We start from the raw sequence: 25,703 nt of genomic DNA on the forward strand, positions 1-25,703 counted from the left end.
ATAGTATTGCATCTATCCGGGGCTGCGGCAGATCTGGAAATGAATAACTCCGCTCACGTGGGAGCTTGTGCACGGGTACCAAGGGAGGAAAGTTGAATACACCGTTTTTTCAAGTCTGAAAGAATTAATGGAGGGGAGCAAAGTAGTGAGTGCATAAAGATTTAAGCATGCAGGAAGAAAATGGGTGCGATCATACCAGCACTAATGCATCGGATCCCATTTGAACTTCGAAGTTAAGCGTTCTTGGCGAGAGAAGTACTAAGATTGGTGACCTCCTAGGAAGTCCTCGTGTTGCACCCCAATTTTATTAATATTTTATTTTTGATATACTATTTGCAAATTCCATATGTCGTTTCGGCGATACAACTAGAAACAACGTGCCGGATACTCAGACCATTTGGGGCACGATCGTCATTACTGAATGGGAACGGTACAAAACCGGGCTTTTGGCATTCGTCGTGCATTGTGGGCCCCGCGATATTATTGCATCTATCCGGGGCTGCGGCAGATCTACAAAGGAATAACTCCGCTCACGTGGAAACTTGTGCACGTTTACCAAGGGAGGAAAGTTGCATACACCGTTTTTTCAAGTCTGAAATAATTAATCGAGGGGAACAAGATAGTGACTGCATAAGGATTTAAGCGAGCAAAAAGCAAACGGGTGCGATCATACCAGCACTAATGCACCGGATCCCATCAGAACTCCGAATTTAAGCATGCTTGGGCAAGAGTAGTACTAGGATGGGTGACCTCCTGGAAAGTCCTCGTGTTGCACCCCAATTATATTAATATTTTATTTTTGATATACTATTTGCAAATTCCATATGTCGTTTCGGCGAGACAACTGGATACAACACGCCGGATACTCGGACCATTTGCGGCACGATCGTCATTACTGAATGGGAACGGTGCAAAACCGGGCTTTTGGCATTCGTCGTTCATTGTGGGCCCCGCGATATTATTGCATCTATCCGGGGCTGCGGCAGATCTGGAAAGGAATAACTCCGCTCACGTGGGAGCTTGTGCACGGTTACCAAGGGAGGAAAGTTGCATACACCATTTTTTCAAGTCTGAAAGAATTAATGGAGGGTAGCAAGATAGTTAGTGCATAAAGATTTAAGCGAGCAAGAAGCAAACAGGTGCGATCATACCAGCACTAATACACCGGATCCCATCAGAACTCCGAAGTTAAGCGTGCTTGGGCGAGAGTAGTACTAGGATTGGTGACCTCGTAGAAGTCCTCGTGTTGCACCCCAATTTTATTAATATTTTATTTTTGATATACTATTTGCAAGTTCCATATGTCGTTTCGGCGATACAACTAGTAACAACACGCCGGATACTCGGAGCATTTGCAGCACGATCGTCATTACTGAATGGGAACGGTGCAAAACCGGGCTTTTGGCATTCGTCGTGCATTGTGGGCCCCGCGATATTATTGCATCTATCCGGGGCTACGGCAGATCTACAAAGGAATAACTCCGGTCACGTGGAAGCTTGTGCACGGGTACCAAGGGAGGAAAGTTGCATACACCGTTTTTTCAAGTCTGAATGAATTAATGGAGGGGAGCAAGATAGTGAGTGCATAAAGATTTAAGCGAGCAATAAGCAATCGGGTGCGATCATACCAGCACTAATACACCAGATCCCATCAGAACTCCGAAGTTAAGCGTGCTTGGGCGAGAGTAGTACTAGGATTGGTGAACTCCTAGGAAGTCCTCGTGTTGCACCCCAATTTTATTAATATTTTATTTTTGATATACTATTTGCAAATTCCATATGTCGTTTCGGCGAGACAACTGGAAACAACGCGCCGGATACTCGGAGCATTTGCGGTTCGATCGTCATTATTGAATGGGAACGGTGCAAAACCGGGCTTTGGGTGTTCGTCGTGCATTGTGGGCCCCACGATAGTATTGCATCTATCCGGGGCTGCGGCAGATCTGGAAATGAATAACTCCGCTCACGTGGGAGCTTGTGCACGGGTACCAAGGGAGGAAAGTTGCATACACCGTTTTTTCAAGTCTGAAAGAATTAATGGAGGGGAGCAAAATAGTGAGTGCATAAAGATTTAAGCATGCAGGAAGAAAATGGGTGCGATCATACCAGCACTAATGCATCGGATCCCATTTGAACTTCGAAGTTAAGCGTTCTTGGCGAGAGAAGTACTAAGATTGGTGACCTCCTAGGAAGTCCTCGTGTTGCACACCAATTTTATTAATATTTTATTTTTGATATACTATTTGCAAATTCCATATGTCGTTTCGACGAAACAACTGGAAACAACGCGCTGGATACTTGGACCATTTGCGGTTCGATCGTCATTATTGAATGGGAACGGTGCAAAACCAGGCTTTGGGTGTTCGTCGTGCATTGTGGGCCCCGCGATACTATTGCATCTATCCGGGGCTGTGGCAGATCTGGAAATGAATAACTCTGCTCACGTGGGAGCTTGTGCACGGGTACCAATGGAGGAAAGTTGCATACACCGTTTTTTCAAGTCTGAATGAATTAATGGAGGGGAGCAAGATAGAGAGTGCATAAAGATTTAAGCGAGCAAGAAGCAATCGGGTGCGATCATACCAGCACTAATACACCAGATCCCATCAGAACTCCGAAGTTAAGCGTGCTTGGACGAGAGTAGTACTAGGATTGGTGAACTCCTAGGACGTCCTCGTGTTGCACCCCAATTTTATTAATATTTTATTTTTGATATACTATTTGCAAATTCCATTTGTTGTTTCGGCGAGACAACTGGAAACAACGCGCCGGATACTCGGAGCATTTGCGGTTCGATCGTCATTATTGAATGGGAATGGTGCAAAACCGGGCTTTGGGTGTTCGTCGTGCTTGTGGGCCCCGCGATAGTATTGCATCTATCCGGGGCTGCGGCAGATCTGGAAATGAATAACTCCGCTCACGTGGGAGCTTGTGCACGTGTACCAAGGGAGGAAAGTTGCATACACCATTTTTTCAAGTCTGAATGAATTAATGGAGGGGAGCAAAGTAGTGAGTGCATAAAGATTTAAGCATGCAAGAAGAAAATGGGTGCGATCATACCAGCACTAATGCATCGGATCCCATTTGAACTTCGAAGTTAAGCGTTCTTGGCGAGAGAAGTACTAAGATTGGTGACCTCCTAGGAAGTCCTCGTGTTGCACCCCAATTTTATTAATATTTTATTTTTGATATACTATTTGCAAATTCCATATGTCGTGTCGGCGATACAACTAGAAACAACGCGCCGGATACTCGGACCATTTGCGGCACGATCGTCATTACTGAATGGGAACGGTGCAAAACCGGGCTTTTGGCATTCGTCGTGCATTGTGGGCCCCGCGATATTTTTGCATCTATCCGGGGCTACGGCAGATCTACAAAGGAATAACTCCGCTCACGTGGAAGCTTGTGCACGGGTACCAAGGGAGGAAAGTTGCATACACCGTTTTTTCAAGTCTGAAATAATTAATGGAGGGGAGCAAGATAGTGAGTGCATAAAGATTTAAGCGAGCAAAAAGCAATCGGGTGCGATCATACCAGCACTAATACACCAGATCCCATCAGAACTCCGAAGTTAAGCGTGCTTGGGCGAGAGTAGTACTAGGATTGGTGAACTCCTAGGAAGTCCTTGTGTTGCACCCCAATTTTATTAATATTTTATTTTTGATATACTATTTGCAAATTCCATATGTCTTTTCGGCGAGACAACTGGAAACAACGCGCCAGATACTCGGAGCATTTGCGGTTCGATCGTCATTACTGAATGGGAACGGTGCAAAACCGGGCTTTGGGTGTTCGTCGTGCATTGTGGGCCCCGCGATAGTATTGCATCTATCCGGGGCTGCGGCAGATCTGGAAATGAATAACTCCGCTCACGTGGGAGCTTGTGCACGGGTACCAAGGGAGGAAAGTTGCATACACCGTTTTTTCAAGTCTGAAAGAATTAATGGAGGGGAGCAAAGTAGTGAGTGCATAAAGATTTAAGCGTGCAAGAAGAAAATGTGTGCGATCATACCAGCACTAATGCATCGGATCCCATTTGAACTCCGAAGTTAAGCGTTCTTGGCGAGAGAAGTACTAAGATTGGTGACCTCGTAGGAAGTCCCCGTGTTGCACCCCAATTTTATTAATATTTTATTTTTGATATACTATTTGCAAATTCCATATGTCGTTTCGGCGATACAACTAGAAACAACGCGCCGGATACTCGGACCATTTGCGGCACGATCGTCATTACTGAATGGGAACGGTGCAAAACCGGGCTTTTGGCATTCGTCGTGCATTGTGGGCCCCGCGATATTATTGCATCTATCCGGGGCTGCGGCAGATCTACAAAGGAATAACTCCGCTCACGTGGAAACTTGTGCACGGTTACCAAGGGAGGAAAGTTGCATACACCGTTTTTTCAAGTCTGAAATAATTAATCGAGGGGAACAAGATAGTGACTGCATAAGGATTTAAGCGAGCAAAAAGCAAACGGGTGCGATCAAAACAGCACTAATGCACCGGATCCCATCAGAACTCCGAATTTAAGCATGCTTGGGCAAGAGTAGTACTAGGATGGGTGACCTCCTGGGAAGTCCTCGTGTTGCACCCCAATTATATTAATATTTTATTTTTGATATACTATTTGCAAATTCCATATGTCGTTTCGGCGAGACAACTGGAAACAACGCGCCGGATACTCGGAGCATTTGCGGTTCGATCGTCATTACTGAATGGGAACGGTGCAAAACCGGGCTTTGGGTGTTCGTCGTGCATTGTGGGCCCCATGATAGTATTGCATCTATCCGGGGCTGCGGCAGATCTGGAAATGAATAACTCCGCTCACGTGGGAGCTTGTGCACGGGTACCAAGGGAGGAAAGTTGCATACACCGTTTTTTCAAGTCTGAAAGAATTAATGGAGGGGAGCAAAATAGTGAGTGCATAAAGATTTAAGCATGCAAGAAGAAAATGGGTGCGATCATACCAGCACTAATGCATCGGATCCCATTTGAACTTCGAAGTTAAGCGTTTTTGGCGAGAGAAGTACTAAGATTGGTGACCTCCTAGGAAGTCCTCGTGTTGCACACCAATTTTATTAATATTTTATTTTTGATATACTATTTGCAAATTCCATATGTCGTTTCGACGAAACAACTGGAAACAACGCGCTGGATACTCGGACCATTTGCGGTTCGATCGTCATTATTGAATGGGAACGGTGCAAAACCAGGCTTTGGGTGTTCGTCGTGCATTGTGGGCCCCGCGATACTATTGCATCTATCCGGGGCTGCGGCAGATCTGGAAATGAATAACTCTGCTCACGTGGGAGCTTGTGCATGGGTACCAATGGAGGAAAGTTGCATACACCGTTTTTTCAAGTCTGAATGAATTAATGGAGGGGAGCAAGATAGAGAGTGCATAAAGATTTAAGCGAGCAAGAAGCAATCGGGTGCGATCATACCAGCACTAATACACCAGATCCCATCAGAACTCCGAAGTTAAGCGTGCTTGGACGAGAGTAGTACTAGGATTGGTGAACTCCTAGGACGTCATCGTGTTGCACCCCAATTTTATTAATATTTTATTTTTGATATACTATTTGCAAATTCCATATGTTGTTTCGGCGAGAAAACTGGAAACAACGCGCCGGATACTCGGAGCATTTGCGGTTCGATCGTCATTATTGAATGGGAACGGTGCAAAACCGGGCTTTGGGTGTTCGTCGTGCTTGTGGGCCCCGCGATAGTATTGCATCTATCCGGGGCTGCGGCAGATCTGGAAATGAATAACTCCGCTCACGTGGGAGCTTGTGCACGTGTACCAAGGGAGGAAAGTTGCATACACCATTTTTTCAAGTCTGAAAGAATTAATGGAGGGGAGCAAAGTAGTGAGTGCATAAAGATTTAAGCATGCAGGAAGAAAATGGGTGCGATCATACCAGCACTAATGCATCGGATCCCATTTGAACTTCGAAGTTAAGCGTTCTTGGCGAGAGAAGTACTAAGATTGGTGACCTCCTAGGAAGTCCTCGTGTTGCACCCCAATTTTATTAATATTTTATTTTTGATATACTATTTGCAAATTCCATATGTCGTGTCGGCGATACAACTAGAAACAACGCGCCGGATACTCGGACCATTTGCGGCACGATCGTCATTACTGAATGGGAACGGTGCAAAACCGGGCTTTTGGCATTCGTCGTGCATTGTGGGCCCCGCGATATTATTGCATCTATCCGGGGCTACGGCAGATCTACAAAGGAATAACTCCGGTCACGTGGAAGCTTGTGCACGGGTACCAAGGGAGGAAAGTTGCATACACCGTTTTTTCAAGTCTGAATGAATTAATGGAGGGGAGCAAGATAGTGAGTGCATAAAGATTTAAGCGAGCAATAAGCAATCGGGTGCGATCATACCAGCACTAATACACCAGATCCCATCAGAACTCCGAAGTTAAGCGTGCTTGGGCGAGAGTAGTACTAGGATTGGTGAACTCCTAGGAAGTCCTTGTGTTGCACCCCAATTTTATTAATATTTTATTTTTGATATACTATTTGCAAATTCCATATGTCTTTTCGGCGAGACAACTGGAAACAACGCGCCAGATACTCGGAGCATTTGCGGTTCGATCGTCATTATTGAATGGGAACGGTGCAAAACCGGGCTTTGGGTGTTCGTCGTGCATTGTGGGCCCCGCGATAGTATTGCATCTATCCGGGGCTGCGGCAGATCTGGAAATGAATAACTCCGCTCACGTGGGAGCTTGTGCACGGGTACCAAGGGAGGAAAGTTGAATACACCGTTTTTTCAAGTCTGAAAGAATTAATGGAGGGGAGCAAAGTAGTGAGTGCATAAAGATTTAAGCATGCAGGAAGAAAATGTGTGCGATCATACCAGCACTAATGCATCGGATCCCATTTGAACTTCGAAGTTAAGCGTTCTTGGCGAGAGAAGTACTAAGATTGGTGACCTCCTAGGAAGTCCCCGTGTTGCACCCCAATTTTATTAATATTTTATTTTTGATATACTATTTGCAAATTCCATATGTCGTTTCGGCGATACAACTAGAAACAACGCGCCGGATACTCGGACCATTTGCGGCACGATCGTCATTACTGAATGGGAACGGTGCAAAACCGGGCTTTTGGCATTCGTCGTGCATTGTGGGCCCCGCGATATTATTGCATCTATCCGGGGCTGCGGCAGATCTACAAAGGAATAACTCCGCTCACGTGGAAACTTGTGCACGGTTACCAAGGGAGGAAAGTTGCATACACCGTTTTTTCAAGTCTGAAATAATTAATCGAGGGGAACAAGATAGTGACTGCATAAGGATTTAAGCGAGCAAAAAGCAAACGGGTGCGATCAAAACAGCACTAATGCACCGGATCCCATCAGAACTCCGAATTTAAGCATGCTTGGGCAAGAGTAGTACTAGGATGGGTGACCTCCTGGGAAGTCCTCGTGTTGCACCCCAATTATATTAATATTTTATTTTTGATATACTATTTGCAAATTCCATATGTCGTTTCGGCGAGACAACTGGAAACAACGCGCCGGATACTCGGACCATTTGCGGCACGATCGTCATTACTGAATGGGAACGGTGCAAAATCGGGCTTTTCGCATTCGTCGTTCATTGTGGGCCCCACGATATTATTGCATCTATCCGGGGCTGCGGCAGATCTGGAAAGGAATAACTCCGCTCACGTGGGAGCTTGTGCACGGTTACCAAGGGAGGAAAGTTGCATACACCATTTTTTCAAGTCTGAAAGAATTAATGGAGGGGAGCAAGATAGTGAGTGCATAAAGATTTAAGCGAGCAAGAAGCAAACAGGTGCGATCATACCAGCACTAATACACCAGATCCCATCAGAACTCCGAAGTTAAGCGTGCTTGGACGAGAGTAGTACTAGGATTGGTGAACTCCTAGGACGTCCTCGTGTTGCACCCCAATTTTATTAATATTTTATTTTTGATATACTATTTGCAAATTCCATTTGTTGTTTCGGCGAGACAACTGGAAACAACGCGCCGGATACTCGGAGCATTTGCGGTTCGATCGTCATTATTGAATGGGAATGGTGCAAAACCGGGCTTTGGGTGTTCGTCGTGCTTGTGGGCCCCGCGATAGTATTGCATCTATCCGGGGCTGCGGCAGATCTGGAAATGAATAACTCCGCTCACGTGGGAGCTTGTGCACGGGTACCAAGGGAGGAAAGTTGAATACACCGTTTTTTCAAGTCTGAAAGAATTAATGGAGGGGAGCAAAGTAGTGAGTGCATAAAGATTTAAGCATGCAGGAAGAAAATGTGTGCGATCATACCAGCACTAATGCATCGGATCCCATTTGAACTTCGAAGTTAAGCGTTCTTGGCGAGAGAAGTACTAAGATTGGTGACCTCGTAGGAAGTCCCCGTGTTGCACCCCAATTTTATTAATATTTTATTTTTGATATACTATTTGCAAATTCCATATGTCGTTTCGGCGATACAACTAGAAACAACGCGCCGGATACTCGGACCATTTGCGGCACGATCGTCATTACTGAATGGGAACGGTGCAAAACCGGGCTTTTGGCATTCGTCGTGCATTGTGGGCCCCGCGATATTATTGCATCTATCCGGGGCTGCGGCAGATCTACAAAGGAATAACTCCGCTCACGTGGAAACTTGTGCACGGTTACCAAGGGAGGAAAGTTGCATACACCGTTTTTTCAAGTCTGAAATAATTAATCGAGGGGAACAAGATAGTGACTGCATAAGGATTTAAGCGAGCAAAAAGCAAACGGGTGCGATCAAACCAGCACTAATGCACCGGATCCCATCAGAACTCCGAATTTAAGCATGCTTGGGCAAGAGTAGTACTAGGATGGGTGACCTCCTGGGAAGTCCTCGTGTTGCACCCCAATTATATTAATATTTTATTTTTGATATACTATTTGCAAATTCCATATGTCGTTTCGGCGAGACAACTGGAAACAACGCGCCGGATACTCGGAGCATTTGCGGTTCGATCGTCATTATTGAATGGGAACGGTGCAAAACCGGGCTTTGGGTGTTCGTCGTGCATTGTGGGCCCCATGATAGTATTGCATCTATCCGGGGCTGCGGCAGATCTGGAAATGAATAACTCCGCTCACGTGGGAGCTTGTGCACGGGTACCAAGGGAGGAAAGTTGCATACACCGTTTTTTCAAGTCTGAAAGAATTAATGGAGGGGAGCAAAATAGTGAGTGCATAAAGATTTAAGCATGCAGGAAGAAAATGGGTGCGATCATACCAGCACTAATGCATCGGATCCCATTTGAACTTCGAAGTTAAGCGTTCTTGGCGAGAGAAGTACTAAGATTGGTGACCTCCTAGGAAGTCCTCGTGTTGCACACCAATTTTATTAATATTTTATTTTTGATATACTATTTGCAAATTCCATATGTCGTTTCGACGAAACAACTGGAAACAACGCGCTGGATACTTGGACCATTTGCGGTTCGATCGTCATTATTGAATGGGAACGGTGCAAAACCAGGCTTTGGGTGTTCGTCGTGCATTGTGGGCCCCGCGATACTATTGCATCTATCCGGGGCTGCGGCAGATCTGGAAATGAATAACTCTGCTCACGTGGGAGCTTGTGCATGGGTACCAATGGAGGAAAGTTGCATACACCGTTTTTTCAAGTCTGAATGAATTAATGGAGGGGAGCAAGATAGAGAGTGCATAAAGATTTAAGCGAGCAAGAAGCAATCGGGTGCGATCATACCAGCACTAATACACCAGATCCCATCAGAACTCCGAAGTTAAGCGTGCTTGGACGAGAGTAGTACTAGGATTGGTGAACTCCTAGGACGTCATCGTGTTGCACCCCAATTTTATTAATATTTTATTTTTGATATACTATTTGCAAATTCCATTTGTTGTTTCGGCGAGAAAACTGGAAACAACGCGCCGGATACTCGGAGCATTTGCGGTTCGATCGTCATTATTGAATGGGAATGGTGCAAAACCGGGCTTTGGGTGTTCGTCGTGCTTGTGGGCCCCGCGATAGTATTGCATCTATCCGGGGCTGCGGCAGATCTGGAAATGAATAACTCCGCTCACGTGGGAGCTTGTGCACGTGTACCAAGGGAGGAAAGTTGCATACACCATTTTTTCAAGTCTGAATGAATTAATGGAGGGGAGCAAAGTAGTGAGTGCATAAAGATTTAAGCATGCAGGAAGAAAATGGGTGCGATCATACCAGCACTAATGCATCGGATCCCATTTGAACTTCGAAGTTAAGCGTTCTTGGCGAGAGAAGTACTAAGATTGGTGACCTCCTAGGAAGTCCTCGTGTTGCACCCCAATTTTATTAATATTTTATTTTTGATATACTATTTGCAAATTCCATATGTCGTGTCGGCGATACAACTAGAAACAACGCGCCGGATACTCGGACCATTTGCGGCACGATCGTCATTACTGAATGGGAACGGTGCAAAACCGGGCTTTTGGCATTCGTCGTGCATTGTGGGCCCCGCGATATTTTTGCATCTATCCGGGGCTACGGCAGATCTACAAAGGAATAACTCCGGTCACGTGGAAGCTTGTGCACGGGTACCAAGGGAGGAAAGTTGCATACACCGTTTTTTCAAGTCTGAATGAATTAATGGAGGGGAGCAAGATAGTGAGTGCATAAAGATTTAAGCGAGCAATAAGCAATCGGGTGCGATCATACCAGCACTAATACACCAGATCCCATCAGAACTCCGAAGTTAAGCGTGCTTGGGCGAGAGTAGTACTAGGATTGGTGAACTCCTAGGAAGTCCTTGTGTTGCACCCCAATTTTATTAATATTTTATTTTTGATATACTATTTGCAAATTCCATATGTCTTTTCGGCGAGACAACTGGAAACAACGCGCCAGATACTCGGAGCATTTGCGGTTCGATCGTCATTATTGAATGGGAACGGTGCAAAACCGGGCTTTGGGTGTTCGTCGTGCATTGTGGGCCCCGCGATAGTATTGCATCTATCCGGGGCGGCGGCAGATCTGGAAATGAATAACTCCGCTCACGTGGGAGCTTGTGCACGGGTACCAAGGGAGGAAAGTTGAATACACCGTTTTTTCAAGTCTGAAAGAATTAATGGAGGGGAGCAAAGTAGTGAGTGCATAAAGATTTAAGCATGCAGGAAGAAAATGTGTGCGATCATACCAGCACTAATGCATCGGATCCCATTTGAACTTCGAAGTTAAGCGTTCTTGGCGAGAGAAGTACTAAGATTGGTGACCTCGTAGGAAGTCCCCGTGTTGCACCCCAATTTTATTAATATTTTATTTTTGATATACTATTTGCAAATTCCATATGTCGTTTCGGCGATACAACTAGAAACAACGCGCCGGATACTCGGACCATTTGCGGCACGATCGTCATTACTGAATGGGAACGGTGCAAAACCGGGCTTTTGGCATTCGTCGTGCATTGTGGGCCCCGCGATATTATTGCATCTATCCGGGGCTGCGGCAGATCTACAAAGGAATAACTCCGCTCACGTGGAAACTTGTGCACGGTTACCAAGGGAGGAAAGTTGCATACACCGTTTTTTCAAGTCTGAAATAATTAATCGAGGGGAACAAGATAGTGACTGCATAAGGATTTAAGCGAGCAAAAAGCAAACGGGTGCGATCAAAACAGCACTAATGCACCGGATCCCATCAGAACTCCGAATTTAAGCATGCTTGGGCAAGAGTAGTACTAGGATGGGTGACCTCCTGGGAAGTCCTCGTGTTGCACCCCAATTATATTAATATTTTATTTTTGATATACTATTTGCAAATTCCATATGTCGTTTCGGCGAGACAACTGGAAACAACGCGCCGGATACTCGGACCATTTGCGGCACGATCGTCATTACTGAATGGGAACGGTGCAAAATCGGGCTTTTGGCATTCGTCGTTCATTGTGGGCCCCACGATATTATTGCATCTATCCGGGGCTGCGGCAGATCTGGAAAGGAATAACTCCGCTCACGTGGGAGCTTGTGCACGGTTACCAAGGGAGGAAAGTTGCATACACCATTTTTTCAAGTCTGAAAGAATTAATGGAGGGGAGCAAGATAGTGAGTGCATAAAGATTTAAGCGAGCAAGAAGCAAACAGGTGCGATCATACCAGCACTAATACACCAGATCCCATCAGAACTCCGAAGTTAAGCGTGCTTGGACGAGAGTAGTACTAGGATTGGTGAACTCCTAGGACGTCCTCGTGTTGCACCCCAATTTTATTAATATTTTATTTTTGATATACTATTTGCAAATTCCATTTGTTGTTTCGGCGAGACAACTGGAAACAACGCGCCGGATACTCGGAGCATTTGCGGTTCGATCGTCATTATTGAATGGGAATGGTGCAAAACCGGGCTTTGGGTGTTCGTCGTGCTTGTGGGCCCCGCGATAGTATTGCATCTATCCGGGGCTGCGGCAGATCTGGAAATGAATAACTCCGCTCACGTGGGAGCTTGTGCACGTGTACCAAGGGAGGAAAGTTGCATACACCATTTTTTCAAGTCTGAATGAATTAATGGAGGGGAGCAAAGTAGTGAGTGCATAAAGATTTAAGCATGCAGGAAGAAAATGGGTGCGATCGAACCAGCACTAATGCATCGGATCCCATTTGAACTTCGAAGTTAAGCGTTCTTGGCGAGAGAAGTACTAAGATTGGTGACCTCCTAGGAAGTCCTCGTGTTGCACCCCAATTTTATTAATATTTTATTTTTGATATACTATTTGCAAATTCCATATGTCGTTTCGGCGATACAACTAGAAACAACGCGCTGGATACTCGGACCATTTGCGGCACGATCGTCATTACTGAATGGGAACGGTGCAAAACCGGGCTTTTGGCATTCGTCGTGCATTGTGGGCCCCGCGATATTATTGCATCTATCCGGGGCTGCGGCAGATCTACAAAGGAATAACTCCGCTCACGTGGAAACTTGTGCACGGTTACCAAGGGAGGAAAGTTGCATACACCGTTTTTTCAAGTCTGAAAAAATTAATCGAGGGGAACAAGATAGTGAGTGCATAAGGATTTAAGCGAGCAAAAAGCAAACGGGTGCGATCATACCAGCACTAATGCACCGGATCCCATCAGAACTCCGAATTTAAGCATGCTTGGGCAAGAGTAGTACTAGGATGGGTGACCTCCTGGGAAGTCCTCGTGTTGCACCCCAATTTTATTAATATTTTATTTTTGATATACTATTTGCAAATTCCATATGTCGTTTCAGCGAGACAACTGGAAACAACGCGCCGGATACTCGGACCATTTGCGGCATGATCGTCATTTCTAAATGGGAACGGTGCAAAACCGGGCTTTTAGCATTCGTCGTGCATTGTGGGCCCCGCGATATTATTGCATCTATCCGGGGCTGCGGCAGATCTGGAAAGGAAGAACTCCGCTCACGTGGGAGCTTGTGCATGGTTACAATGGGAGGAAAGTTGCATACACCATTTTTTCAAGTCTGAAAGAATTAATGGAGGGCAGCAAGATAGTGAGTGCACAAAGATTTAAGCGAGCAAGAAGAAAATGGGTGCGATCATACCAGCACTAGTACACCGGATCCCATCAGAACTCCGAAGTTAAGCGTGCTTGGGCGAGAGTAGTACTAGGATTGGTGACCTCGTAGAAGTCCTCGTGTTGCACCCCAATTTTATTAATATTTTATTTTTGATATACTATTTGCAAGTTCCATATGTCGTTTCGGCGATACAACTAGTAACAACACGCCGGATACTCGGACCATTTGCTGCACGATCGTCATTACTGAATGGGAACGGTGCAAAACCGGGCTTTTGGCATTCGTCGTGCATTGTGGGCCCCGCGATATTATTGCATCTATCCGGGGCTACGGCAGATCTACAAAGGAATAACTCCGGTCACGTGGAAGCTTGTGCACGGGTACCAAGGGAGGAAAGTTGCATACACCGTTTTTTCAAGTCTGAATGAATTAATGGAGGGGAGCAAGATAGTGAGTGCATAAAGATTTAAGCGAGCAATAAGCAATCGGGTGCGATCATACCAGCACTAATACACCAGATCCCATCAGAACTCCGAAGTTAAGCGTGCTTGGGCGAGAGTAGTAATAGGATTGGTGAACTCCTAGGAAGTCCTCGTGTTGCACCCCAATTTTATTAATATTTTATTTTTGATATACTATTTGCAAATTCCATATGTCTTTTCGGCGAGACAACTGGAAACAACGCGCCGGATACTCGGAGCATTTGCGGTTCGATCGTCATTATTGAATGGGAACGGTGCAAAACTGGGCTTTGGGTGTTCGTCGTGCATTGTGGGCCCCGCGATAGTATTGCATCTATCCGGGGCTGCGGCAGATCTGGAAATGAATAACTCCGCTCACGTGGGAGCTTGTGCACGGGTACCAAGGGAGGAAAGTTGAATACACCGTTTTTTCAAGTCTGAAAGAATTAATGGAGGGGAGCAAAGTAGTGAGTGCATAAAGATTTAAGCATGCAGGAAGAAAATGGGTGCGATCATACCAGCACTAATGCATCGGATCCCATTTGAACTTCGAAGTTAAGCGTTCTTGGCGAGAGAAGTACTAAGATTGGTGACCTCCTAGGAAGTCCTCGTGTTGCACCCCAATTTTATTAATATTTTATTTTTGATATACTATTTGCAAATTCCATATGTCGTTTCGGCGATACAACTAGAAACAACGCGCCGGATACTCAGACCATTTGGGGCACGATCGTCATTACTGAATGGGAACGGTACAAAACCGGGCTTTTGGCATTCGTCGTGCATTGTGGGCCCCGCGATATTATTGCATCTATCCGGGGCTGCGGCAGATCTACAAAGGAATAACTCCGCTCACGTGGAAACTTGTGCACGTTTACCAAGGGAGGAAAGTTGCATACACCGTTTTTTCAAGTCTGAAATAATTAATCGAGGGGAACAAGATAGTGACTGCATAAGGATTTAAGCGAGCAAAAAGCAAACGGGTGCGATCATACCAGCACTAATGCACCGGATCCCATCAGAACTCCGAATTTAAGCATGCTTGGGCAAGAGTAGTACTAGGATGGGTGACCTCCTGGAAAGTCCTCGTGTTGCACCCCAATTATATTAATATTTTATTTTTGATATACTATTTGCAAATTCCATATGTCGTTTCGGCGAGACAACTGGAAACAACACGCAGGATACTCGGACCATTTGCGGCACGATCGTCATTACTGAATGGGAACGGTGCAAAATCGGGCTTTTGTCATTCGTCGTTCATTGTGGGCCCCGCGATATTATTGCATCTATCCGGGGCTGCGGCAGATCTGGAAAGGAATAACTCCGCTCACGTGGGAGCTTGTGCACGGTTACCAAGGGAGGAAAGTTGCATACACCATTTTTTCAAGTCTGAAAGAATTAATGGAGGGTAGCAAGATAGTTAGTGCATAAAGATTTAAGCGAGCAAGAAGCAAACAGGTGCGATCATACCAGCACTAATACACCGGATCCCATCAGAACTCCGAAGTTAAGCGTGCTTGGGCGAGAGTAGTACTAGGATTGGTGACCTCATAGAAGTCCTCGTGTTGCACCCCAATTTTATTAATATTTTATTTTTGATATACTATTTGCAAGTTCCATATGTCGTTTCGGCGATACAACTAGTAACAACACGCCGGATACTCGGAGCATTTGCAGCACGATCGTCATTACTGAATGGGAACGGTGCAAAACCGGGCTTTTGGCATTCGTCGTGCATTGTGGGCCCCGCGATATTATTGCATCTATCCGGGGCTACGGCAGATCTACAAAGGAATAACTCCGGTCACGTGGAAGCTTGTGCACGGGTACCAAGGGAGGAAAGTTGCATACACCGTTTTTTCAAGTCTGAATGAATTAATGGAGGGGAGCAAGATAGTGAGTGCATAAAGATTTAAGCGAGCAATAAGCAATCGGGTGCGATCATACCAGCACTAATACACCAGATCCCATCAGAACTCCGAAGTTAAGCGTGCTTGGGCGAGAGTAGTAATAGGATTGGTGAACTCCTAGGAAGTCCTCGTGTTGCACCCCAATTTTATTAATATTTTATTTTTGATATACTATTTGCAAATTCCATATGTCGTTTCGGCGAGACAACTGGAAACAACGCGCCGGATACTCGGAGCATTTGCGGTTCGATCGTCATTATTGAATGGGAACGGTGCAAAACCGGGCTTTGGGTGTTCGTCGTGCATTGTGGGCCCCACGATAGTATTGCATCTATCCGGGGCTGCGGCAGATCTGGAAATGAATAACTCCGCTCACGTGGGAGCTTGTGCACGGGTACCAAGGGAGGAAAGTTGCATACACCGTTTTTTCAAGTCTGAAAGAATTAATGGAGGGGAGCAAAATAGTGAGTGCATAAAGATTTAAGCATGCAGGAAGAAAATGGGTGCGATCATACCAGCACTAATGCATCGGATCCCATTTGAACTTCGAAGTTAAGCGTTCTTGGCGAGAGAAGTACTAAGATTGGTGACCTCCTAGGAAGTCCTCGTGTTGCACACCAATTTTATTAATATTTTATTTTTGATATACTATTTGCAAATTCAATATGTCGTTTCGACGAAACAACTGGAAACAACGCGCTGGATACTTGGACCATTTGCGGTTCGATCGTCATTATTGAATGGGAACGGTGCAAAACCAGGCTTTGGGTGTTCGTCGTGCATTGTGGGCCCCGCGATACTATTGCATCTATCCGGGGCTGCGGCAGATCTGGAAATGAATAACTCTGCTCACGTGGGAGCTTGTGCATGGGTACCAATGGAGGAAAGTTGCATACACCGTTTTTTCAAGTCTGAATGAATTAATGGAGGGGAGCAAGATAGAGAGTGCATAAAGATTTAAGCGAGCAAGAAGCAATCGGGTGCGATCATACCAGCACTAATACACCAGATCCCATCAGAACTCCGAAGTTAAGCGTGCTTGGACGAGAGTAGTACTAGGATTGGTGAACTCCTAGGACGTCATCGTGTTGCACCCCAATTTTATTAATATTTTATTTTTGATATACTATTTGCAAATTCCATTTGTTGTTTCGGCGAGACAACTGGAAACAACGCGCCGGATACTCGGAGCATTTGCGGTTCGATCGTCATTATTGAATGGGAATGGTGCAAAACCGGGCTTTGGGTGTTCGTCGTGCTTGTGGGCCCCGCGATAGTATTGCATCTATCCGGGGCTGCGGCAGATCTGGAAATGAATAACTCCGCTCACGTGGGAGCTTGTGCACGTGTACCAAGGGAGGAAAGTTGCATACACCATTTTTTCAAGTCTGAATGAATTAATGGAGGGGAGCAAAGTAGTGAGTGCATAAAGATTTAAGCATGCAGGAAGAAAATGGGTGCGATCATACCAGCACTAATGCATCGGATCCCATTTGAACTTCGAAGTTAAGCGTTCTTGGCGAGAGAAGTACTAAGATTGGTGACCTCCTAGGAAGTCCTCGTGTTGCACCCCAATTTTATTAATATTTTATTTTTGATATACTATTTGCAAATTCCATATGTCGTGTCGGCGATACAACTAGAAACAACGCGCCGGATACTCGGACCATTTGCGGCACGATCGTCATTACTGAATGGGAACGGTGCAAAACCGGGCTTTTGGCATTCGTCGTGCATTGTGGGCCCCGCGATATTATTGCATCTATCCGGGGCTACGGCAGATCTACAAAGGAATAACTCCGGTCACGTGGAAGCTTGTGCACGGGTACCAAGGGAGGAAAGTTGCATACACCGTTTTTTCAAGTCTGAATGAATTAATGGAGGGGAGCAAGATAGTGAGTGCATAAAGATTTAAGCGAGCAATAAGCAATCGGGTGCGATCATACCAGCACTTATACACCAGATCCCATCAGAACTCCGAAGTTAAGCGTGCTTGGGCGAGAGTAGTACTAGGATTGGTGAACTCCTAGGAAGTCCTTGTGTTGCACCCCAATTTTATTAATATTTTATTTTTGATATACTATTTTCAAATTCCATATGTCTTTTCGGCGAGACAACTGGAAACAACGCGCCAGATACTCGGAGCATTTGCGGTTCGATCGTCATTATTGAATGGGAACGGTGCAAAACCGGGCTTTGGGTGTTCGTCGTGCATTGTGGGCCCTGCGATAGTATTGCATCTATCCGGGGCTGCGGCAGATCTGTAAATGAATAACTCCGCTCACGTGGGAGCTTGTGCACGGGTACCAAGGGAGGAAAGTTGAATACACCGTTTTTTCAAGTCTGAAAGAATTAATGGAGGGGAGCAAAGTAGTGAGTGCATAAAGATTTAAGCATGCAGGAAGAAAATGTGTGCGATCATACCAGCACTAATGCATCGGATCCCATTTGAACTTCGAAGTTAAGCGTTCTTGGCGAGAGAAGTACTAAGATTGGTGACCTCGTAGGAAGTCCCCGTGTTGCACCCCAATTTTATTAATATTTTATTTTTGATATACTATTTGCAAATTCCATATGTCGTTTCGGCGATACAACTAGAAACAACGCGCCGGATACTCGGACCATTTGCGGCACGATCGTCATTACAAAATGGGAACGGTGCAAAACCGGGCTTTTGGCATTCGTCGTGCATTGTGGGCCCCGCGATATTATTGCATCTATCCGGGGCTGCGGCAGATCTACAAAGGAATAACTCCGCTCACGTGGAAACTTGTGCACGGTTACCAAGGGAGGAAAGTTGCATACACCGTTTTTTCAAGTCTGAAATAATTAATCGAGGGAAACAAGATAGTGACTGCATAAGGATTTAAGCGAGCAAAAAGCAAACGGGTGCGATCAAACCAGCACTAATGCACCGGATCCCATCAGAACTCCGAATTTAAGCATGCTTGGGCAAGAGTAGTACTAGGATGGGTGACCTCCTGGGAAGTCCTCGTGTTGCACCCCAATTATATTAATATTTTATTTTTGATATACTATTTGCAAATTCCATATGTCGTTTCGGCGAGACAACTGGAAACAACGCGCCGGATACTCGGAGCATTTGCGGTTCGATCGTCATTACTGAATGGGAACGGTGCAAAACCGGGCTTTGGGTGTTCGTCGTGCATTGTGGGCCCCACGATATTATTGCATCTATCCGGGGCTGCGGCAGATCTGGAAATGAATAACTCCGCTCACGTGGGAGCTTGTGCACGGGTACCAAGGGAGGAAAGTTGCATACACCGTTTTTTCAAGTCTGAAAGAATTAATGGAGGGGAGCAAAATAGTGAGTGCATAAAGATTTAAGCAAGCAGGAAGAAAATGGGTGCGATCATACCAGCACTAATGCATCGGATCCCATTTGAACTTCGAAGTTAAGCGTTCTTGGCGAGAGAAGTACTAAGATTGGTGACCTCCTAGGAAGTCCTCGTGTTGCACCCCAATTTTATTAATATTTTATTTTTGATATACTATTTGCAAATTCCATATGTCGTTTCGACGAAACAACTAGAAACAACACGCTGGATACTTGGACCATTTGCGGTTCGATCGTCATTACTGAATGGGAACGGTGCAAAACCAGGCTTTGGGTGTTCGTCGTGCATTGTGGGCCCCGCGATACTATTGCATCTATCCGGGGCTGCGGCAGATCTGGAAATGAATAACTCTGCTCACGTGGGAGCTTGTGCATGGGTACCAATGGAGGAAAGTTGCATACACCGTTTTTTCAAGTCTGAATGAATTAATGGAGGGGAGCAAGATAGAGAGTGCATAAAGATTTAAGCGAGCAAGAAGCAATCGGGTGCGATCATACCAGCACTAATACACCAGATCCCATCAGAACGCCGAAGTTAAGCGTGCTTGGACGAGAGTAGTACTAGGATTGGTGAACTCCTAGGACGTCATCGTGTTGCACCCCAATTTTATTAATATTTTATTTTTGATATACTATTTGCAAATTCCATTTGTTGTTTCGGCGAGAAAACTGGAAACAACGCGCCGGATACTCGGAGCATTTGCGGTTCGATCGTCATTATTGAATGGGAACGGTGCAAAACCGGGCTTTGGGTGTTCGTCGTGCTTGTGGGCCCCGTGATAGTATTGCATCTATCCGGGGCTGCGGCAGATCTGGAAATGAATAACTCCGCTCACGTGGGAGCTTGTGCACGTGTACCAAGGGAGGAAAGTTGCATACACCATTTTTTCAAGTCTGAATGAATTAATGGAGGGGAGCAAAGTAGTGAGTGCATAAAGATTTAAGCATGCAGGAAGAAAATGGGTGCGATCATACCAGCACTAATGCATCGGATCCCATTTGAACTTCGAAGTTAAGCGTTCTTGGCGAGAGAAGTACTAAGATTGGTGACCTCCTAGGAAGTCCTCGTGTTGCACCCCAATTTTATTAATATTTTATTTTTGATATACTATTTGCAAATTCCATATGTCGTGTCGGCGATACAACTAGAAACAACGCGCCGGATACTCGGACCATTTGCGGCACGATCGTCATTACTGAATGGGAACGGTGCAAAACCGGGCTTTTGGCATTCGTCGTGCATTGTGGGGCCCGCGATATTTTTGCATCTATCCGGGGCTACGGCAGATCTACAAAGGAATAACTCCGGTCACGTGGAAGCTTGTGCACGGGTACCAAGGGAGGAAAGTTGCATACACCGTTTTTTCAAGTCTGAATGAATTAATGGAGGGGAGCAAGATAGTGAGTGCATAAAGATTTAAGCGTGCAATAAGCAATCGGGTGCGATCATACCAGCACTAATACACCAGATCCCATCAGAACTCCGAAGTTAAGCGTGCTTGGGCGAGAGTAGTACTAGGATTGGTGAACTCCTAGGAAGTCCTTGTGTTGCACCCCAATTTTATTAATATTTTATTTTTGATATACTATTTGCAAATTCCATATGTCTTTTCGGCGAGACAACTGGAAACAACGCGCCAGATACTCGGAGCATTTGCGGTTCGATCGTCATTATTGAATGGGAACGGTGCAAAACCGGGCTTTGGGTGTTCGTCGTGCATTGTGGGCCCCGCGATAGTATTGCATCTATCCGGGGCTGCGGCAGATCTGGAAATGAATAACTCCGCTCACGTGGGAGCTTGTGCACGGGTACCAAGGGAGGAAAGTTGAATACACCGTTTTTTCAAGTCTGAAAGAATTAATGGAGGGGAGCAAAGTAGTGAGTGCATAAAGATTTAAGCATGCAGGAAGAAAATGTGTGCGATCATACCAGCACTAATGCATCGGATCCCATTTGAACTTCGAAGTTAAGCGTTCTTGGCGAGAGAAGTACTAAGATTGGTGACCTCGTAGGAAGTCCCCGTGTTGCACCCCAATTTTATTAATATTTTATTTTTGATATACTATTTGCAAATTCCATATGTCGTTTCGGCGATACAACTAGAAACAACGCGCCGGATACTCGGACCATTTGCGGCACGATCGTCATTACTGAATGGGAACGGTGCAAAACCGGGCTTTTGGCATTCGTCGTGCATTGTGGGCCCCGCGATATTATTGCATCTATCCGGGGCTGCGGCAGATCTACAAAGGAATAACTCCGCTCACGTGGAAACTTGTGCACGGTTACCAAGGGAGGAAAGTTGCATACACCGTTTTTTCAAGTCTGAAATAATTAATCGAGGGGAACAAGATAGTGACTGCATAAGGATTTAAGCGAGCAAAAAGCAAACGGGTGCGATCAAAACAGCACTAATGCACCGGATCCCATCAGAACTCCGAATTTAAGCATGCTTGGGCAAGAGTAGAACTAGGATGGGTGACCTCCTGGGAAGTCCTCGTGTTGCACCCCAATTATATTAATATTTTATTTTTGATATACTATTTGCAAATTCCATATGTCGTTTCGGCGAGACAACTGGAAACAACGCGCCGGATACTCGGACCATTTGCGGCACGATCGTCATTACTAAATGGGAACGGTGCAAAATCGGGCTTTTGGCATTCGTCGTTCATTGTGGGCCCCGCGATATTATTGCATCTATCCGGGGCTGCGGCAGATCTGGAAAGGAATAACTCCGCTCACGTGGGAGCTTGTGCACGGTTACCAAGGGAGGAAAGTTGCATACACCATTTTTTCAAGTCTGAAAGAATTAATGGAGGGGAGCAAGATAGTAAGTGCATAAAGATTTAAGCGAGCAAGAAGCAAACAGGTGCGATCATACCAGCACTAATACACCGGATCCCATCAGAACTCCGAAGTTAAGCGTGCTTTGGCGAGAGTAGTACTAGGATTGGTGACCTCGTAGAAGTCCTCGTGTTGCACCCCAATTTTATTAATATTTTATTTTTGATATACTATTTGCAAGTTCCATATGTCGTTTCGGCGATACAACTAGTAACAACACGCCGGATACTCGGAGCATTTGCAGCACGATCGTCATTACTGAATGGGAACGGTGCAAAACCGGGCTTTTGGCATTCGTCGTGCATTGTGGGCCCCGCGATATTATTGCATCTATCCGGGGCTACGGCAGATCTACAAAGGAATAACTCCGGTCACGTGGAAGCTTGTGCACGGGTACCAAGGGAGGAAAGTTGCATACACCGTTTTTTCAAGTCTGAATGAATTAATGGAGGGGAGCAAGATAGTGAGTGCATAAAGATTTAAGCGAGCAATAAGCAATCGGGTGCGATCATACCAGCACTAATACACCAGATCCCATCAGAACTCCGAAGTTAAGCGTGCTTGGGCGAGAGTAGTACTAGGATTGGTGAACTCCTAGGAAGTCCTCGTGTTGCACCCCAATTTTATTAATATTTTATTTTTGATATACTATTTGCAAATTCCATATGTCGTTTCGGCGAGACAACTGGAAACAACGCGCCGGATACTCGGAGCATTTGCGGTTCGATCGTCGTTATTGAATGGGAACGGTGCAAAACCGGGCTTTGGGTGTTCGTCGTGCATTGTGGGCCCCGCGATAGTATTGCATCTATCCGGGGCTGCGGCAGATCTGGAAATGAATAACTCCGCTCACGTGGGAGCTTGTGCTCGGGTACCAAGGGAGGAAAGTTGCATACACCATTTTTTCAAGTCTGAAAGAATTAATGGAGGGGAGCAAAATAGTGAGTGCATAAAGATTTAAGCGAGCAAAAAGAAAATGGGTGCGATCATACAAGCACTAATGCATCGGATCCCATTTGAACTCCGAAGTTAAGCGTTCTTGGCGAGAGTAGTACTAAGATTGGTGACCTCCTAGGAAGTCCTCGTGTTGCACCCCAATTTTATTAATATTTTATTTTTGATATACTATTTGCAAATTCCATATGTCGTTTCGGCGAAACAACTAGAAACAACGCGCCGGATACTCGGAGCATTTGCGGTTCGATCGTCATTATTGAATGGGAACGGTGCAAAACCGGGCTTTTGGCATTCGTCGTGCATTGTGGGCCCCGCGATATTATTGCATCTATCCGGGGCTACGGCAGATCTACAAAGGAATAACTCCGGTCACGTGGAAGCTTGTGCACGGGTACCAAGGGAGGAAAGTTGCATACACCGTTTTTTCAAGTCTGAATGAATTAATGGAGGGGAGCAATATAGTGAGTGCATAAAGATTTAAGCGAGCAATAAGCAATCGGGTGCGATCATACCAGCACTAATACACCAGATCCCATCAGAACTCCGAAGTTAATCGTGCTTGGGCGAGAGTAGTACTAGGATTGGTGAACTCCTAGGAAGTCCTTGTGTTGCACCCCAATTTTATTAATATTTTATTTTTGATATACTATTTGCAAATTCCATATGTCTTTTCGGCGAGACAACTGGAAACAACGCGCCGGATACTCGGAGCATTTGCGGTTCGATCGTCGTTATTGAATGGGAACGGTGCAAAACCGGGCTTTGGGTGTTCGTCGTGCATTGTGGGCCCCGCGATAGTATTGCATCTATCCGGGGCTGCGGCAGATCTGGAAATGAATAACTCCGCTCACGTGGGAGCTTGTGCACGGGTACCAAGGGAGGAAAGTTGAATACACCGTTTTTTCAAGTCTGAAAGAATTAATGGAGGGGAGCAAAGTAGTGAGTGCATAAAGATTTAAGCATGCAGGAAGAAAATGTGTGCGATCATACCAGCACTAATGCATCGGATCCCATTTGAACTTCGAAGTTAAGCGTTCTTGGCGAGAGAAGTACTAAGATTGGTGACCTCGTAGGAAGTCCCCGTGTTGCACCCCAATTTTATTAATATTTTATTTTTGATATACTATTTGCAAATTCCATATGTCGTTTCGGCGATACAACTAGAAACAACGCGCCGGATACTCGGACCATTTGCGGCACGATCGTCATTACTGAATGGGAACGGTGCAAAACCGGGCTTTTGGCATTCGTCGTGCATTGTGGGCCCCGCGATATTATTGCATCTATCCGGGGCTGCGGCAGATCTACAAAGGAATAACTCCGCTCACGTGGAAACTTGTGCACGGTTACCAAGGGAGGAAAGTTGCATACACCGTTTTTTCAAGTCTGAAATAATTAATCGAGGGGAACAAGATAGTGACTGCATAAGGATTTAAGCGAGCAAAAAGCAAACGGGTGCGATCATACCAGCACTAATGCACCGGATCCCATCAGAACTCCGAATTTAAGCATGCTTGGGCAAGAGTAGTACTAGGATGGGTGACCTCCTGGGAAGTCCTCGTGTTGCACACCAATTATATTAATATTTTATTTTTGATATACTATTTGCAAATTCCATATGTCGTTTCGGCGAGACAACTGGAAACAACGCGCCGGATACTCGGACCATTTGCGGCACGATCGTCATTACTGAATGGGAACGGTGCAAAATCGGGCTTTTGGCATTCGTCGTTCATTGTGGGCCCTGCGATATTATTGCATCTATCCGGGGCTGCGGCAGATCTGGAAAGGAATAACTCCGCTCACGTGGGAGCTTGTGCACGGTTACCAAGGGAGGAAAGTTGCATACACCATTTTTTCAAGTCTGAAAGAATTAATGGAGGGGAGCAAGATAGTGAGTGCATAAAGATTTAAGCGAGCAAGAAGCAAACAGGTGCGATCATACCAGCACTAATACACCGGATCCCATCAGAACTCCGAAGTTAAGCGTGCTTTGGCGGGAGTAGTACTAGGATTGGTGACCTCGTAGAAGTCCTCGTGTTGCACCCCAATTTTATTAATATTTTATTTTTGATATACTATTTGCAAGTTCCATATGTCGTTTCGGCGATACAACTAGTAACAACACGCCGGATACTCGGAGCATTTGCAGCACGATCGTCATTACTGAATGGGAACGGTGCAAAACCGGGCTTTTGGCATTCGTCGTGCATTGTGGGCCCCGTGATATTATTGCATCTATCCGGGGCTACGGCAGATCTACAAAGGAATAACTCCGGTCACGTGGAAGCTTGTGCACGGGTACCAAGGGAGGAAAGTTGCATACACCATTTTTTCAAGTCTGAAAGAATTAATGGAGGGGAGCAAAATAGTGAGTGCATAATGATTTAAGCGAGCAAGAAGCAAACAGGTGCGATCATACCAGCACTAGTACACCGGATCCCATCAGAACTCCGAAGTTAAGCATGCTTGGGCGAGAGTAGTACTAGGATTGGTGACCTCGTAGAAGTCCTCGTGTTGCACCCCAATTTTATTAATCTTTTATTTTTGATAAACTATTTGTAAGTTCCATATGTCGTTTCGGCGATACAACTAGTAACAACACGCCGGATACTCGGACCATTTGCG

The 25,703-nt window shown here is 45.6% G+C and overlaps 2 non-coding genes and 52 pseudogenes across 2 annotated transcripts; all 54 read left to right on the plus strand.

Moving 5' to 3' along the window:
• The first annotated feature begins 182 nt into the window (after positions 1-182).
• On the plus strand, positions 183-300 carry LOC148856900 (5S ribosomal RNA; annotated as a pseudogene).
• A 359-nt stretch (positions 301-659) lies between these two features.
• Positions 660-778, plus strand: LOC148856901 (5S ribosomal RNA; annotated as a pseudogene).
• Positions 779-1,137: 359 nt separating this feature from the next.
• LOC148856902 (5S ribosomal RNA) lies at positions 1,138-1,255 on the plus strand (annotated as a pseudogene).
• A 359-nt stretch (positions 1,256-1,614) lies between these two features.
• LOC148856903 (5S ribosomal RNA) lies at positions 1,615-1,733 on the plus strand (annotated as a pseudogene).
• Positions 1,734-2,092: 359 nt separating this feature from the next.
• LOC148856904 (5S ribosomal RNA) lies at positions 2,093-2,210 on the plus strand (annotated as a pseudogene).
• Positions 2,211-2,569: 359 nt separating this feature from the next.
• Positions 2,570-2,688, plus strand: LOC148856905 (5S ribosomal RNA; annotated as a pseudogene).
• Positions 2,689-3,046: 358 nt separating this feature from the next.
• Positions 3,047-3,164, plus strand: LOC148856906 (5S ribosomal RNA; annotated as a pseudogene).
• A 359-nt stretch (positions 3,165-3,523) lies between these two features.
• Positions 3,524-3,642, plus strand: LOC148856907 (5S ribosomal RNA; annotated as a pseudogene).
• Positions 3,643-4,001: 359 nt separating this feature from the next.
• Positions 4,002-4,119, plus strand: LOC148856908 (5S ribosomal RNA; annotated as a pseudogene).
• Positions 4,120-4,478: 359 nt separating this feature from the next.
• LOC148856909 (5S ribosomal RNA) lies at positions 4,479-4,597 on the plus strand (annotated as a pseudogene).
• Positions 4,598-4,956: 359 nt separating this feature from the next.
• LOC148856910 (5S ribosomal RNA) lies at positions 4,957-5,074 on the plus strand (annotated as a pseudogene).
• Positions 5,075-5,433: 359 nt separating this feature from the next.
• LOC148856911 (5S ribosomal RNA) lies at positions 5,434-5,552 on the plus strand (annotated as a pseudogene).
• A 358-nt stretch (positions 5,553-5,910) lies between these two features.
• On the plus strand, positions 5,911-6,028 carry LOC148856912 (5S ribosomal RNA; annotated as a pseudogene).
• A 359-nt stretch (positions 6,029-6,387) lies between these two features.
• LOC148856913 (5S ribosomal RNA) lies at positions 6,388-6,506 on the plus strand (annotated as a pseudogene).
• Positions 6,507-6,865: 359 nt separating this feature from the next.
• On the plus strand, positions 6,866-6,983 carry LOC148856914 (5S ribosomal RNA; annotated as a pseudogene).
• Positions 6,984-7,342: 359 nt separating this feature from the next.
• Positions 7,343-7,461, plus strand: LOC148856915 (5S ribosomal RNA; annotated as a pseudogene).
• Positions 7,462-7,820: 359 nt separating this feature from the next.
• Positions 7,821-7,939, plus strand: LOC148856916 (5S ribosomal RNA; annotated as a pseudogene).
• Positions 7,940-8,297: 358 nt separating this feature from the next.
• Positions 8,298-8,415, plus strand: LOC148856917 (5S ribosomal RNA; annotated as a pseudogene).
• Positions 8,416-8,774: 359 nt separating this feature from the next.
• On the plus strand, positions 8,775-8,893 carry LOC148856918 (5S ribosomal RNA; annotated as a pseudogene).
• Positions 8,894-9,252: 359 nt separating this feature from the next.
• Positions 9,253-9,370, plus strand: LOC148856919 (5S ribosomal RNA; annotated as a pseudogene).
• A 359-nt stretch (positions 9,371-9,729) lies between these two features.
• Positions 9,730-9,848, plus strand: LOC148856920 (5S ribosomal RNA; annotated as a pseudogene).
• A 358-nt stretch (positions 9,849-10,206) lies between these two features.
• LOC148856921 (5S ribosomal RNA) lies at positions 10,207-10,324 on the plus strand (annotated as a pseudogene).
• A 359-nt stretch (positions 10,325-10,683) lies between these two features.
• Positions 10,684-10,802, plus strand: LOC148856922 (5S ribosomal RNA; annotated as a pseudogene).
• A 359-nt stretch (positions 10,803-11,161) lies between these two features.
• LOC148856923 (5S ribosomal RNA) lies at positions 11,162-11,279 on the plus strand (annotated as a pseudogene).
• Positions 11,280-11,638: 359 nt separating this feature from the next.
• LOC148856924 (5S ribosomal RNA) lies at positions 11,639-11,757 on the plus strand (annotated as a pseudogene).
• A 359-nt stretch (positions 11,758-12,116) lies between these two features.
• LOC148856925 (5S ribosomal RNA) lies at positions 12,117-12,235 on the plus strand (annotated as a pseudogene).
• Positions 12,236-12,593: 358 nt separating this feature from the next.
• Positions 12,594-12,711, plus strand: LOC148856926 (5S ribosomal RNA; annotated as a pseudogene).
• Positions 12,712-13,070: 359 nt separating this feature from the next.
• LOC148856927 (5S ribosomal RNA) lies at positions 13,071-13,189 on the plus strand. Its single transcript, XR_016097903.1, has one exon. It is a non-coding gene; the product is annotated as a 5S ribosomal RNA (ribosomal RNA).
• A 359-nt stretch (positions 13,190-13,548) lies between these two features.
• Positions 13,549-13,666, plus strand: LOC148856928 (5S ribosomal RNA). The gene has a single exon (XR_016098247.1). It is a non-coding gene; the product is annotated as a 5S ribosomal RNA (ribosomal RNA).
• A 359-nt stretch (positions 13,667-14,025) lies between these two features.
• LOC148856929 (5S ribosomal RNA) lies at positions 14,026-14,144 on the plus strand (annotated as a pseudogene).
• Positions 14,145-14,503: 359 nt separating this feature from the next.
• On the plus strand, positions 14,504-14,621 carry LOC148856930 (5S ribosomal RNA; annotated as a pseudogene).
• A 359-nt stretch (positions 14,622-14,980) lies between these two features.
• LOC148856931 (5S ribosomal RNA) lies at positions 14,981-15,099 on the plus strand (annotated as a pseudogene).
• A 359-nt stretch (positions 15,100-15,458) lies between these two features.
• Positions 15,459-15,576, plus strand: LOC148856932 (5S ribosomal RNA; annotated as a pseudogene).
• A 359-nt stretch (positions 15,577-15,935) lies between these two features.
• Positions 15,936-16,054, plus strand: LOC148856933 (5S ribosomal RNA; annotated as a pseudogene).
• A 359-nt stretch (positions 16,055-16,413) lies between these two features.
• On the plus strand, positions 16,414-16,531 carry LOC148856934 (5S ribosomal RNA; annotated as a pseudogene).
• Positions 16,532-16,890: 359 nt separating this feature from the next.
• On the plus strand, positions 16,891-17,009 carry LOC148856935 (5S ribosomal RNA; annotated as a pseudogene).
• A 358-nt stretch (positions 17,010-17,367) lies between these two features.
• Positions 17,368-17,485, plus strand: LOC148856936 (5S ribosomal RNA; annotated as a pseudogene).
• A 359-nt stretch (positions 17,486-17,844) lies between these two features.
• Positions 17,845-17,963, plus strand: LOC148856937 (5S ribosomal RNA; annotated as a pseudogene).
• A 359-nt stretch (positions 17,964-18,322) lies between these two features.
• On the plus strand, positions 18,323-18,440 carry LOC148856938 (5S ribosomal RNA; annotated as a pseudogene).
• Positions 18,441-18,799: 359 nt separating this feature from the next.
• LOC148856939 (5S ribosomal RNA) lies at positions 18,800-18,918 on the plus strand (annotated as a pseudogene).
• A 359-nt stretch (positions 18,919-19,277) lies between these two features.
• LOC148856940 (5S ribosomal RNA) lies at positions 19,278-19,395 on the plus strand (annotated as a pseudogene).
• A 359-nt stretch (positions 19,396-19,754) lies between these two features.
• LOC148856941 (5S ribosomal RNA) lies at positions 19,755-19,873 on the plus strand (annotated as a pseudogene).
• A 358-nt stretch (positions 19,874-20,231) lies between these two features.
• On the plus strand, positions 20,232-20,349 carry LOC148856942 (5S ribosomal RNA; annotated as a pseudogene).
• Positions 20,350-20,708: 359 nt separating this feature from the next.
• On the plus strand, positions 20,709-20,827 carry LOC148856943 (5S ribosomal RNA; annotated as a pseudogene).
• Positions 20,828-21,186: 359 nt separating this feature from the next.
• LOC148856944 (5S ribosomal RNA) lies at positions 21,187-21,304 on the plus strand (annotated as a pseudogene).
• Positions 21,305-21,663: 359 nt separating this feature from the next.
• On the plus strand, positions 21,664-21,782 carry LOC148856945 (5S ribosomal RNA; annotated as a pseudogene).
• A 359-nt stretch (positions 21,783-22,141) lies between these two features.
• LOC148856946 (5S ribosomal RNA) lies at positions 22,142-22,259 on the plus strand (annotated as a pseudogene).
• A 359-nt stretch (positions 22,260-22,618) lies between these two features.
• Positions 22,619-22,737, plus strand: LOC148856947 (5S ribosomal RNA; annotated as a pseudogene).
• Positions 22,738-23,096: 359 nt separating this feature from the next.
• LOC148856948 (5S ribosomal RNA) lies at positions 23,097-23,214 on the plus strand (annotated as a pseudogene).
• A 359-nt stretch (positions 23,215-23,573) lies between these two features.
• On the plus strand, positions 23,574-23,692 carry LOC148856949 (5S ribosomal RNA; annotated as a pseudogene).
• Positions 23,693-24,051: 359 nt separating this feature from the next.
• LOC148856950 (5S ribosomal RNA) lies at positions 24,052-24,169 on the plus strand (annotated as a pseudogene).
• Positions 24,170-24,528: 359 nt separating this feature from the next.
• Positions 24,529-24,647, plus strand: LOC148856951 (5S ribosomal RNA; annotated as a pseudogene).
• Positions 24,648-25,006: 359 nt separating this feature from the next.
• On the plus strand, positions 25,007-25,124 carry LOC148856952 (5S ribosomal RNA; annotated as a pseudogene).
• A 359-nt stretch (positions 25,125-25,483) lies between these two features.
• Positions 25,484-25,601, plus strand: LOC148856953 (5S ribosomal RNA; annotated as a pseudogene).
• Positions 25,602-25,703: the final 102 nt, after the last annotated feature.

The sequence above is a fragment of the Nelumbo lutea genome, chromosome 4, assembly GCF_056320005.1.
Source record: "Nelumbo lutea isolate HS-2025 chromosome 4, American lotus-T2T, whole genome shotgun sequence".
Classification (NCBI taxonomy): Eukaryota; Viridiplantae; Streptophyta; class Magnoliopsida; order Proteales; family Nelumbonaceae; genus Nelumbo; species Nelumbo lutea.